The sequence below is a fragment of the Lissotriton helveticus genome, chromosome 12 (genome assembly GCF_964261635.1).
Source record: "Lissotriton helveticus chromosome 12, aLisHel1.1, whole genome shotgun sequence".
Lineage (NCBI taxonomy): Eukaryota > Metazoa > Chordata > Amphibia > Caudata > Salamandridae > Lissotriton > Lissotriton helveticus.
The window spans coordinates 64,174,575-64,188,571 of record NC_136073.1 but is presented as its reverse complement, the minus strand read 5'-3'; the positions used below and the strand labels follow the sequence as shown (position 1 = coordinate 64,188,571).

Here is a 13,997-nt window from a genome sequence, read left to right as displayed (position 1 = left end):
AAACCAAACACATGTATCTAAGCGTCCGCTCTAAATATAAAAAATCCATCAACGTAGCTAAAGCCGCACATTTTTCTGATAAAATCGAGAAATCTAACAATAAATCTAAGAATATTTTTGCCATAGTTAACGAGCTGTCCAATAGTGAGAGAATCCTCCCCAAACCCGCGGCTACTCAACAACAGTGTGACTCCCTGAATAACTATTTCTTAGACAAGATATCCACTATCAAAGCCAGCATTCCTATTACTGGACTTCAGACTGACTCCACGGCTATGACACCCAGCCCCTACACCCTGGATCCTTTTCCATTCATAGAAACTCACACACTGCAAGCCCTATTGGCTAGGGTAAAATCCGGCTCTCCCAGGGACTGCTGTCCCCCACATATATTGAAAGATATCTTCCCGACCCTTGCGCCTCCTGTCTTGTCACTCCTCAATCAATCTTTGAACAAAGGTACAGTCCCTGTTGCCTTCAAGGAGGCAGTTGTTGTCCCCCTCCTGAAGAAACCGGGAGAAAAACCCCTCAGAGCCCTCAAACTACCGCCCCATCTCCCTTATCTAGCCAAGGTCCTAGAGGCCCACGTCACCACTCATCTGTCCTCCTTCATAGAACAGACCAGTTACCTAGCCCCTCACCAAGCTGGGTTCCGCCCCGCCCACTCCACAGAGACGGTCATCACCACGGTAATGGATGTCCTCAGAGGAAATGCAAATAAAGGAATTCCACAGGCCCTTGACCTTTTAGACCTCTCCGCCGCGTTTGACACGGTCGATCACACCATCTTGATGGACCGTGTCAGACAGGCCGGTATCCGTGGTTCAGCCTAAAGCTGGATTAAGTCTTTTCTCAGTGAGCGCACTCATGCGGTCCGCCTAACCCCCTTCTCTGCTCCTAAACTGTCCACATCCTGTGGTGTCCCCCAGGGATCCACACTGTCTCCTTTATTACCCCTTTATTATTTAACCTGTATCTGTCCCCTCTGATTCACTCCCTGAAGCAATTCAAGGCCATCACTTTTAATTATGCCGATGACCTTCAATTAATTTTCACTATAGACAACTCGGCAGAATTCATCTGCGAGTTCCAGAATACTTTGCTTCACATCCGCCAATGGATGGACCTTAATCACCTGAAATTAAATCCCGGGAAGACCGAGTTAGTCCTCAATGGCAAGAGCCAAATATTCTGGGGCCCACATTACTGGCCTCCTGAACTTGGCCCCCCTCCCACACCCACCTTGTCGGTAAGAAGCTTGGGAGTGATCATTGATGGCGATCTCTCCCTTAAAACTCAGGTGGGCACGGTTGTATCTTCCTGTTTCTTCCAGCTTTGTAAAATCAGGAAGATCAGCCGGGTGTTCACCTACTCGGCCCTGGTTCAGATGGTGATGGCTTTGGTACTGTCGCACTTGGACTATGCCAACTCTATTTATCTAGGCCTCCCACTCTTTCTTGGCAAACTCCTCCAATTGGTCCAGAATCAGGCTGCCAGACTCATTCATCAACAACCGCATTGGCAGTCTGCCAGACCATTGTTAAAAAAACTCCATTGGCTCCCAATTCCCCAGCGGGTCATTTTCAAAACAGTCTGCATCACTTTCAAGTCCCTCCATGGACGCAGTCCCCAGTTTATTAACAATCTCCTACCCTGGTACACTCCTTCTCACAACCTCCGTTCCGCCAACCTCCATCTTCTGGCCACACCATCTTTCAGGCTACATCGCCAGGGCGGACGCAGGTTTGCGACCCTTGCCCCCAAGCTCTGGAACTCCCTCCCTTTGGAGATACGGCCCTGTAACAATCTGCTACACTCTAGGAAGCTGCTCAAAACGTGGCTATTCAGACAGGTTTATGTTTAATCCGTGTTAGCCTGGTACCTGCTATATTCAGCAACATGAAACCTCTGGGTGTGCGTGCGCTCTATAAGATTTTAATAACATAACATAACATTGTTATATGAGGGTTAAAGATGTTTTTAAGGAAATAGCAGTATCTTGACCCAGTGTTGCACTTGAACGCTGCCCTCCCCTGGGCCTGCACCTGCCTGCCGCTGTCTTCTCCTGATCTCAGGGTGACAACAGAAGATCACGCAGCAGCCAGTTTGTTACTGCGGCGAGCCAACTGTCTCTATAGTATATTTTTTTTGTGTGCATATTTTATATAGTGCGAAAGTGGGATCTCGACCCGAAGGTATTGGAGCGCTTTGAGCACCAGTGACGTTACACAAGAGCACATTCATTTTTGTTAGGCACGGGGAGATTAAGGGCCATATGTAGGTGGCCAAATACCGGTCGGTAACGGCCGATTTCGGCCGTTACCGACCGGTATTTTGAGTTTCAGATGTAGGTGGCCAAAATATTACCGATTCCGTATATTTACCGAATCTGTAAATTACCGAATCGGTAAATTTACAGAATCGGTAATATGGGATGTAGGTGGCACTGGAAACAGTGCCACAGGCCCTTAGGAATTCGTTATTTACCATGAAATATTATTGCATGGTAAATAACGAATTCCTGTGTACATGCACAACTGTGCATGTACACCTGTGCCATGTGGCACACAGACATGCCCTAAGGGCATGTCTGTGTGCCACATGGCACACAAGCCTGAAACAGGGGTGCAAAGGGTGTCAAAGTGACACCCTGTCCCCCTTGTAAAATCGGTAATTTTACCGATTCGGTAATTACCGAATCGGTATTTGCTATTGAATCCTATGGGCTTCAAAGCCCATAGGAATCAATGGCAAATACCGATTCGGTAATTGTTACAGAATAATTACCTACATGGCATTTACCGATTTGTAAATACCGAATCGGTATTTACGATTCGGTAAATGCCATTTACCTACATATGCCCTAAGTGATGTGCCCAGAATCACAGGATGGGGACGCAACCTTGAGGCTCGAACCCTGGTTTCCAGCACCAGAGTCGGCAGTTTAAGCCGATGGACCACATTCTCTCCCCAAGGATGTGGTAGCCCGCCTTGGGTTAACTCATGGCTTCACTGTACCAACAATTGACGGGGAAGATTAACACCTCCAGGTCCTTGTCTGCTCCAGCTGAACCCAGCCACCTCCTGGGCAGGCAGGGAACTGAGAACAATGCTGTCAAAAAGCACCTCCCCCTGGCAGGAAGCCAGGGCACTCTACCAGTCCCAGCAAAGGAATGACTGTGAGGAGGAGAACCTAAGATACATATATTTATTCCCTAATGCAATAACTCACTTTTTTGGATGTGATGACACAGCCTCCCCACCCCCGAGCCACATTCCTACCCCCAGTAGGGCTCTTTAGAGATAATTAAACTGAGCCAGAGCATCTGGAGGAGATAGGTGAATATTCTACTTACTCGTCTACCCAGTTTCTGTAGTTTCTAACTACAGATAGAAGCCTGCATCGATGTTCTGAAGAGGCTCAGACAGAAGCAGCTCCTCGCATTACCTCGAAGAAGTTTCACCTAACATTTCCTGGAGCTGCTCGGCCCTGTGATTCTGGTGACTTTACCACAAAGGTGAACAAGGCCACATGGTGCTCTGGGGTCCAGATGTCTATGCCATAGCATGGATGAGTAAATAGAAAATGAGTCTGGAAACTACCACAATCTGGCACAGCCTCTTCCTTCTGTAAGGTATTGTGCCGGCTGGTGAGTGTTTTTGTGTCACATTAGTAGTTAGGCATTCAGCCCGTGGTATGTCAGGTGTACCCAAATATAAGAAAATATATGTATCATACTATAACCTAGCTTAACATAACATACCAATATTATACTACGCTTATGTACCCCTACGTCTATTTGGTGAGGTTTGTGGCCCATGTTCAGTGAGCACACGTGCCCTAACCTTGCATACTATGTTTGCAACTAAACAGTGTGCGGAGACTATATTTATATCACATTGTTTTTTATGCAAGGCATGCGTAATGTGTCAAGGGGATTGGAGGACAGCTTCTTGTTTGCACAAATAAGGATGCAAACATTTGTTGATCCGTGGTGCTGCATTAAACGACATCTGTTCCCTCAATACTAAAGGTGAGGAGTGCGTTCAAACCTTAAACACACAGTAACGCCAGAACATTGTTAACAACAATATTAATATCTGCACGCCGTAGATCACAAACAAAGTGTATGTGTGACACCCAGGGACACAGTATACACAGAGCATCCCATTGCAATTCACATTTGCATAAATCGCTCTGAGGACCAACGGTGGAGAGAGGTTGTGGAGGGGGACTATTCTTGTATTGTTCCACTGAAAAAACGTTAATTTTAGAAGAAGCTTGTGGTTTAATCCTAACGGTGTTAGTAAATAAACTAACAGAAGATTGCTTGGATCAGTTCATGTGTCGCCATTTTACCACGTAAAGGATGCGTATTCTTTTCAGTCTGGGTCTTTCAAAATGGACTCGCTTCAGAAGTGGCCGGGTGCTCTAAAAACACTTTAGAATCAACCACTGTCAGCTGGAAAGATGTCTCTTCCTCATTTGCTGCTGAAACGGGGTGCTTGACCCAGGGTGAATGCGTGCACTCTACAAACCGAATCGGTGTCAACGGTGGAGTCCCTCAGTCCAATGGTGAGGGCACATAGTGCCAACATCGGCCCATACCCCAGACCACTCACAACAATTTGCCATAATAACAGACACCACACAATGTTTTGTTGGAGAAAGTTGTTGCAGCTTTATTTGCATAAACATTATGCCAACATGTTGGGTTATCTTACGGGCAATCCAGGGTCAGGCTGCCCCTCGTGACCTTCCCACCTGATGAGCCATAAACCCCCTGTGGTGTTATCTGCGGGGGTGTTGTCAATTCTGGGGGAAGGGCTCGCCCCTCCCCCCGGCGGACCTCCAGTCCACCCCTTACTCACGCCCCTCCCCACTACGGGGGGCGGAGCGTTGCAGGCAACCCCCGGTTGCTCAGGTCCATACCCGACCGAAGGACTAACGGAGAGCCGTCACTCCTCCAGGATCCCACCGGGGATCTCCCTGGGGATAATTGGTTCTTGCCACCTTACTGTGCTCCTGTAGAGGGTACCCTTCTGTACCTTCCAGTGTTGGCTCGCCCTGTAACTCCGCCTGCAACACAAAGAAAAATTGTATTAGCTAACTAACCCCCCCCCGCTGCCCGACAGCCGGGTTCGCAGTAGGGAGGAACAACAGCATCCGGGCAGCACTGCTCGTCGGGGTCAGGGGGGAGAGGGTCCGTCCACGAGGCCAATCAGGGATCAAAGAGGGCGCCAGGCCCACGACCCCAGGCTATATACCCTCGGCCCCGCCCCTCCCCCGTCGGAAGTTACATCACTGGGCACCCTCCAGGTCCCAGACACTGGATCGCTTCTTGGGATCTGTGCCATCCTGTGGCACTAAGGGCGGCTGCCCTCTTAGGTGGCCCCCTTCGGTGGCCCGGGGAAGCCTGGCAGACATCTGCTTCCTGTAGCCCGGCTCTCCTGGGCGGTGCCAGGAGAGAACTGTGAAGGGTGACACAATTGGGAGAGATGTTGCCAGGCTCTCTCTTGCAAGTGTCCGGAATGATGCATGTGTATACTCTGCATAGAAGCAGTGGTTTGGTTTAGCGCCTGCAATGAATGGAGGCGTTCTCAGGCGCTAAGGTGACGTAATCCTGCAATAAATGGAGGCTTTCTCATGAGCCAGCTTGACGTTTTCCTGCAATCAATGATGGCTTTCTTAGGCGCCAGCGTGACGTCATCCTCCAATGAATGAAGGCTTTCTCAGGAGCTAGCATGACGTCATCCTGCAATCAATAAAGGCTTTCTCCGGAGCTAGCAATCCTGTAATTCCTGCAATGAATTAAGGCTTTCACAGGCTCTAAGGTGACGCCATCATGCAATGAATGAAGGCTTTCTCAGGAGCTAGCGTGACGTCATCCTGCAATGAATGAAGGCTTTCTCAGGTGCCAGCATGATGCCATCCTGCAATCAATGAAGGCTTTCTCAGGAGCTAAGGTGACGTCATCCTGCAATCAATGAAGGCTTTCTCAGGCGCTAAGGTGACGTCATCCTGCAATCAATGAAGGCTTTCTCAGGCACTAGCGTGACGTCATCCTGCAATGAATTAAGGCTTTCTCAGAAGCTAGCGTGACGTCGACCTGCAATCAATGAAGGCTTTCTCAGGCACCAGCGTGACGTCATCCTGCAATGAATGAAGGCTTTCTCAGGAGCTAGCGTGACGTCATACTGCAATCAATGAAGGCTTTCTCCGGCGCCAGCGTGACGTCATACTGCAATGAATTAAGGCTTTCTCAGGAGCTAGCGTGACGTCATCCTGCAATCAATGAAGGCTTTCTCGGGAGCTAGCGTGACGTCATCCTACAATGAATGAAGGCTTTCTCAGGAGCTAGCGTGACGTCATTGTTCTTGTGATGCCTCCCTCCCCCAGCAAGAGCACAGGAGGTCCCTAGCTAGCGCCTAGACTGGCAGCACAGACTGGCACTGAGTGATACTCGCCCTGCCCTGTGGTGCTTGAACGCTGCACACAAGCTGGCAGCACAGACTGGCACTGAGTGGAACTCGCCCTGCCCTGTGGTGCATGAGCGCCTAGAGTGGCAGCACAGACTGGCACTGAGTGAAACTCGCCCTGCCCTTTGGTGCATGAGTGCTGCTCACAAGCTGGCAGCGCACAGACTCCTCAGCAATGGAAAGAATTCTGGGAGAGGGAAGGGGGAGCGAGGGAGGGGTTAAAAGAGAGGACATTGTCTTCGCTGCAAAGGGAAGGTGTCAGGAAACGGAGAGCAGTAAAATGAAGCTAAATCCAAAGTAAAGAAAAGAGCACATAAAAGGGCGAATGCAAAAAAAAACGCGAGAAAAAAACCAAGCATTGGCTTTACTGCCGCGCGGCAGTGAAAATGGCAGCAGGGAGAGGGGGCATGGGCGATTTCCTTTCAGAAGCGTGCGACCATATGGCTCCACCATATGGCACCGCGCGCTGCCGAAAGGAAATCGCCAAGATGTGCATGCGTTGCATTGCAAGCAATGCAACAAGTGCACTTTGCTGAAAAAGCTCAGACGATGGCATTAGGTCTGCTCCGATGCAACGCATGCGCGATGCGTAGGACGAGACCTAAAAACCATTGCAAGCCACTGCTCAGTTCTACAAGTCCTATATATCCCCACAACCAGTACGGTCCAGCGGATGTAACGGTATATTGCTTTCAAAGAGCTGTCATAATTAGAAGAAGTTACAGGTGAAAAAATTGACACAAAAGGCTGATTTCTTCAACTAATTTTCAATTTTTCCTATATTTAACTGTCAGTTTCTATGAAGAAATCTTGAAAGATCTAGACAAATGACCCCTTGCTAAATTCAGAATTTTGTCTACCTTTTCAAAATGTATAGCTTTCCAGGATCCATTATTGCTTTCATGCCCATTTCTACCATTAACTGGAAGGAGGTTGAAAGCACAAAAAATAGCAAAAATAAGCAATGTCCCAGAAAAATGCCAAAACTGTGTAAAAAATGTGGGGTTTCTGACAAAAAGTCTGCTGTCCCTAAAAACTGGGAAGACGGTGATTTCAGCACCACAACCCCTTTTTTGATACCATTTACAGGGAAAAACCAGACACTTTCATCTGTAGCACTTTTTTTGCATTATTCTCCCCAAAAAACAAAATGTAGCTGAATTTTTGCTAATTTTGAGTCCCCTCTAGGGGAATCCACAAACCCTGGGTACCTTTAGAATTCCCATGATGTTGGAAGAAAAGGACGCACATTTGTCGGGGATACCTTATGTGGTCAAAAAGTTACCGGGGCCTAAGCGCGAACTACCCCAAATAGCCAGGAAAAAGGCTTAGCACGGGGAAAAGGCCTAGCAGCGAAGGGGTTAATAAAAATAGTTTAAAAAACATAATTTGAATTATACCCTCCTTGCTTTAATCAAGAAATTAATTAAACCCTCCTCGCTTCAATCGAGGAATTAAGTTTACCCTCATGCCTTCAATCAAGGATTAAATTATAACCCTCTTTGGTTCAATCATGGATTGAATTACAACCCTCTTTGCTTCAATCATGGATGGAATTATACTGTCTTTGTTTCAATCAAGGAAATCAAGGATTTAATTCTACCCTCATTGCTTTAATCATGTATTGAATTATATCCTCTTTGCTTTAATCTCAGATTGCATGATTCCCTCTTTGCTTCAATCATGGATTGGATTCTACCCTCCTTTCTGCATTTAAGGTTTGAGTTACACCCTCCGTCCTTCAATTAAGGATTACATTATACCTCCTTGTTTCAATCATGGATTGAATTGTACCTTCTTTGCTTCAATGAAAGACTGAATTATATCCTCCTTGCTGCAAACATGGATTGAATTTTACCCTTTTTGATTTAATCATGGATTGAAATGATACCCTCTTTACTATATTCTCTTTGCTTCAATTAAGGGATGACCTTTTAATCCTTAGTTCAAGCAAGGAGGGTATAGTATGCTCCCTTCTGTGCACTAGGTTTAACATTTCTCAACCGCGGAAAGTTCATAACTGAGAGCCTGATTACGATGGCGTTCAAACGAGCATCCAACCGCTATAGTTTCGAGCAGGTGTCTGACTGACTATATGTCAGTGGGTCTACCTGCCCGATTTCAATGCAACCGCTGTGTATGCGGTTGTAAAAATGCCTTTTACTAAAGCAGCTTGTGCTGTGGCCCAGAAACGGACTGCAGCACTAGACTTAATGGTAAAGGCATTTTATAAACATCCATGCACAGTGTGCCAGGCACCATGTGGTGCCTGGCACATGGTGCATGGATGTTTGGGGGGGCACATGTGGCCCCCTAGCCCAATGCGGAGGCCCACAGGGGACAAGAGCCCAAATCCTATTCCAGCTGCCTTAAAGGCAGTTCGAATGGGTCATTGTAATCCCTACGACGGTGCCTCTGAAGGCACCGCCCCTATTGTAGGGTATACGATCCGACCGACGGTCCGACAGGCTCCTTCAGCCCGTCAGAAGCAGTGGTCGGTCCCTCCAACGGATAATATTGCGACCGTCGGACCGCTCTTCTGGATGTTGGTGGGCCACCACTGATGGCCTCTCGGTGGCAGTCCGACCACCATCCCAATCAGCCCCAAAGTGTTAATCTATAAATGAATCATGTAAAAAGGCACATATAAGGAAGTGCAAGTCTTCATAGTAATATACAAAAGAAGAGAAATGTACTCAAGCGATCTTGATGGCAAGCCCTTGCCTTAAGAGAATTAACACTCAAATATAAAGTAACACATAACTTAAATAACATATATTATAAGATAATTCGAATTTTATAACTCGATAAAACAGTAATTAACAAAAGGAAAAGGGTATTACAGACTGAGGCGTGGGATAAGTTGAAGGAGGCTGCTGAGACTAAAAATAGTAAACTGTATTGGGAAACAATTAATAGCCCGTTTCTCAATAAAGAAAATGTCCCAGAACTAACCTCTTATGTGGCATGTAGCGATTGGGTCAGTCACTTTTCCAAAATATTCAATCCAGAAGGGTCAATTTCTGAGTCACCATCACCAGATATAACCCCATGGTTGCCCCTCTCGATGGGTATAACACTAGAAGAATGCCATGAAGCAATTTCTTTAAGCAAAGGAGGCAAGGCCCCTGGCCCCGACGGGGTCCCGCTGGATCTATATAAAGATGAAACGGCTTTATGGGCTCCCATCTTGGTGAGGATTTTTAATTGTGCGGCTGAAAGCGAATTTCCATCTACTTGGGGCCAATCGACTATTATCCCTTTACATAAGAAAGGTGATAAATCAGAGGCCTCTAATTATCGTCCAATTTCACTATTAGACGCCTCTGTAAAGGTGATGAGTAGGATTTTGCTGAAGAGGCTGGAAGACTGGGCAACTGATTTTAACATCTTAACTAGAGTCCAATATGGCTTTCGGAAAGGCCTGGGCACATTGGATCAATGCGTAAATCTGGACCTTTTAATCAATAAATATACTGTGGCTAAAAAAGGCAACCTCTTTTTATGTTTTGCTGATTTGAGCAGCGCTTTTGATTTGGTTAACCATAACATTCTCTGGGAGGTTTTGCTTGATGCAGGGGCCCCAAGGGAAATAGTTCATTTTTTAGCTAGACTCTATGAAAAACTTTCATGTAAAGTCCGCTATGGCACCCTTGGCGAATGTACCCCGTTCTTTAAAGTGTCCCGGGGCATACGCCAGGGATGTGTTTTGGCTCCGCTTTTATTTTCCCTTTTTATCAACGGTGTCGACCGTTCCTTGGCCGACATCCCAGCAGATGCCCCCCTGATTGGTGGTAAACCTGTTCCGCTGTTACTTTATGCGGATGACGCTGTTCTTTTATCTCGAACACAGATGGGCCTCCAGCGCCTAATTGATAATTTTATGCAGTTTATTCAAGTTAGGCGGCTACGTGTGAATAAAACCAAGACGTATGTAATGTCCTGTGGTCAGGCAGCTAAGCAGGTAAAGCATACTTTTTTTTTTCTAGATAAGGAAAAGTTGACTTCTGTTAAGTCCTTTTGTTATCTGGGAATAACATACAACAACAGTGGGTCCTGGAATGCAGAATTTGATGCTGTTAGAATAAAAATGCTACGGTCTACTAGTAGTATTTTTCGTTTTGCTTCTAAACTTGGCTCACGAAGTATTTTAGATATGATGAACATATACAATGTATGTTGTGTCTCCTCTGCTCTGTATGGGGCAGGGGTATGGGGACACTGCGAGGGTATCTCCCTGCTGAAGGAGGAAAATAAGTTTTTAAGGAGGTTGTTATGTGTTCCCTTTTCTGCCTCCATCCAGCTGATTCATGAAGAAGTCGGGATCGAGTACATTTCTGACTTAGCAGCAGTTCGGCCACTCTTATTGTGGCGTTCTATTTGGGCTAAGCAAGAGACTCGATTCACTCAGGATATTATCCTTGATTGTATAGGTTTGGACCACTCTGCACGTATATTGTGGTTAAGATACATTCACCGCTGGTATCTCCTTCTTTTTAACATTGATGTGTTCCGTGAGCCTGAAAATGTTGTTTCTATTTCAAAAAAAGAAATCAAGACAACGTTTCTAAACTTCCGTAAGGCTGAGCGAGATAAAATTGTTGGCAAACTTGTCACTGTGAAATTCTATAAAGATTTAAATCTAATTTCGGGACTCCAACCCTATCTTGTATATGTGACTCGTCCCTCCCATCAGTATGTTTTAACACGGGTCAGATTGGGTATTGTTCACCACTTGGTTGCTTTTCCAAACACAAAAACCAGTTCAGACATACCCTGTCCGTGCGACAGCATCTCTCGGCAGAGTAGTTGCCATTTCTTACTTTTTTGTAAATTCTTTCAGTTTCTTAGGTTAAAATACCTTAAGCCAATTTTTATCAAATATAATATTCGTACTACACAAACAGCATTGATATTTTTATCCTCATTAGAGAACGAGGAGATTTGTTTCTTTTTGGCTACTTTTATTTTAAAATGTACAGCTGCCAGGAAAAGTATTGTACTATAATAATGTTTTTACTTACCTGTCTGTATTTACGTTATACAGCTGCCAGGAATTGTTTCATGATGCTATTACCGTTAACACTCCTGTCTGTATATATATGCCTTCAATTTTAAATTATATCAATTTCTGTAATTAAGGTATTTTTTATATATTTGTAGACGTCCACAGTATTGTATGATTATTCAGTAATTTTAATGTACAGCTCCCAGGAAAGGCCTATTGAGTAACTCCTACTGATCCCCAGTTTGTTTATGTAAGAATGTTTTGTATTTTATAATAATATGCCGACCCAAAGAGACATAATCACTTACCACTTGCTGCACTTTAGCCTTTTTTCGCCTCTCTAGGAGAGTTTATATGGTGATTTTTAATATTTTAATTATGTACTTTTTGCTTGTATGATTTGTATGTACAAATCGAATAAAAGCTTTTTGAAATTGAAACTCGATAACTTAAAGTACAGTACATAAAGTACTACACATACTGTATTGTAAAGTAATAACTAACCCTATTGCCTCATGCTTTAACCTGTTAAGCTCAGTGTACGCATATACTCCATATACACACATGCATCCACACAAACACACACAACATATACAAACTATATTATGACATTTTACATGTTCCCACGCCTTTTTTCTGTTTATTTTCTTTTTTCTCTCGTCTCTCTTCCCCTCATTCTGTCTCACTCTCTCACACACTCACACATACACACTACAGCACAAAAGTCTACTGTTGATAAAGTTATAACTCTAACAGACTATTAACCCCCTTTATGTCACATGCACTATATTGGCAGTCATTACATCAAGGATAGGTTCTGCATTATTTACACAAGGAGTCAATACATCAAATGAGTGAATACTTTGTAGGTACGCACAAGTAGGTCAGCATTCTTGACTCCTACTTCAAGCCTGCTTCTGTTTACCATTAGGTAAACCGTTGTTAGGTGTAGGCGTCTGTATGGAACATGAATTTGCAATAACTCTCTGGGCTGCTGCTTGTAGAGAGTTATGTAAACTCTAGGGGAAGGTGGATATTTGAAAATTAGGGACTCAACAAAATAACAGTATTATCATCAAGTGTGAAGTAATACCAAACGAGGATACGGAATTTAATGGGTGGGAAATCAAATCAAAACATGCACCAAGATATTGAGCTCTGGATAAATTATTTAAAGACACAAGTAGTGTGACATTGCAAAGTAAAACTCTGTGTACAAATAGTGATGAGGGAGATAGTAAGTTGAAGGTATTAATGTTGAGAAAATGAGAGAGAAAACAACTTATCAAGTCCTGAGACATTATCTCTCACAAAAACGATGTCAAAGTGAATTGAGTTAGATGAAGTTTAAGAATTCTAACATTACCTACACACCAGGGAGCAAGTGCAGCATTATTACAAGACTGGAGTAATTTGATGATAGACACGGGTAATAAATCAATGTAACTACTTATAAAACCTCTATCAATTGAGCAGGAAAATATTTTGCAGAAAGTTAAAAATACTGAACAAGATTTATCGAAAGAGGAAGGTCAGACTAGGGCGACAGAACAATTAAAATATTAACTTTTTCAGACAAAATGCAGCTGATGCATCTAGATCAGATCGCTAATTGAAACAAAATTGGTATTTGAAGGAGAAGAAATAACGAGATGAACACAAGAAGAGGAAAGATTTGGAACAGTAACAAAAAGAGAGACAAGATTTGACAAAGTAAGGAAAAAACACAGAAAATAATGGAATAATGAAAGTGAACAATCCATCAAACAGAAAATTCTCCCTCTAAGAAATATTGCCTTTTGCTCAACACACAAAATTGATTTTTATCTGTTTGCAAGGGATTTCTGTTTAGGCGAATACCACTTGAAGTTATAAAAAAGAAAGAGATAATGATGAGAAGAATAATACACAGTAGAAAAATAATGAATTTACAAGTATATGACCATACCACCGTAAAAACATAGGGGCCGATTACGATGCTGGTCGGACACGTGTCGACACCATTGCGGAAGCAGGACCACCTGACAAGGAGTCAGATGTCCCACTTCCCAGATTATGATCTGACCGCTGTGTTGGCTGTTAGATCCAGCATTTTTTCCATTTTGGCTTATGCTGCAGCTCGCAGCACAAGCCGCAATGGAAGAAAATGCAGATTTTAAACATCCCCACACTGTATTGTAGGCACCATGCGGTGCCTGCCACATGATCCAGGGATGTTAAGGGCCCCCCCATAGTCAGTTTATGCCTGCCTTTTCATGGCCGGCAGGCCATCATGAAAGGGCAGGCGGATAGCAAAATTGTAATCCCAACGGCTGAACTGAGGCTGGCTCCTCTGCCATTGAGAATTACATTTCCAACTGCTGCCATTGGAAGCGGAGCGGTATTCCCCTGGGGGTCTCCCGCCGACCGCCAGTATTGTAACGCAGCGGTCGGGCTGAAACCACTGATGTCGGGGGGGGGGAATGGTGAGCTGTCGGATTGATTTCTGCCCAACATCATAATGAGGCCC

The 13,997-nt window shown here is 44.7% G+C and overlaps 1 protein-coding gene across 1 annotated transcript in view; it reads left to right on the top strand.

Moving 5' to 3' along the window:
• Positions 1-13,997, top strand: part of LOC144799022 (alpha-2,8-sialyltransferase 8F-like) — a 654,797-nt gene that overhangs the window by 294,668 nt on the left and 346,132 nt on the right. The window lies entirely within an intron of this gene.